The following is a 736-nucleotide window of genomic DNA, read 5'->3' as shown; positions in this document are numbered from 1 at the left end:
GGCTGCTGGCACCAGTTTTCCTCTGGCACCTGGGACCCAGGCCTTTGGTCTGGCCGCAGCAGAGAAGCCAAGCCTCTTCAGTCTTCAGTCTTCACTCCAGCCAGAGCCTTCAGTCTTTGCTTGGTGCCTGCATATGCAAATTAACAACCATCATTGTTGGGTTAATTTGCATAGTCACTCTGACTGGCTGGTGGGCGTAGTGGAGTGACACAAACTTGCATGTTTCTCTTTTATTAGTGTATATATCTAGGCTAAATGTTCATTCAATACAAGCTGTAATATATTAGTTTGACAGAAGCAAGAATACTTTATCCCCAGGTTTCTCCTTCACTAATATTTTACTTTAAGTTATTGCATAGTCAGGAATGAAATACTTATTAAATACACATCTAATCTAATAAAAGACAAATATGCAAATTGACCGTACCTTCGCTGTGCCTTAAGCCACACCCACCAACCAATCAGAGCGACTGTATGCAAAATAACCCAACCAAAATGGCGGCCGGCAGCCATGGAGCTGAAGGGAACAGGAGGCTTGCTTGCTCCAGTGATGGAGGAAGCCAGCCTGCTGTCGGCTCTCAGCTCCACTCAAAAGCAACAAAGTTGCAATTATAGAAGATAAATAAACCCCAGATACCTGCTTTCAGCAGGCCGTGGCCATGGAACTGGAGGGAGCAGGAGCAGGCTCTCAGCTCCACTGAAGGCAACAAAGTTTCAATTATAGAAGGTAAATAAA

Source organism: Myotis brandtii, unplaced genomic scaffold (assembly GCF_000412655.1).
Source record: "Myotis brandtii unplaced genomic scaffold, ASM41265v1 scaffold615, whole genome shotgun sequence".
In the NCBI taxonomy this organism is placed as follows: domain Eukaryota; kingdom Metazoa; phylum Chordata; class Mammalia; order Chiroptera; family Vespertilionidae; genus Myotis; species Myotis brandtii.
This window is presented reverse-complemented; position numbering follows the sequence as displayed.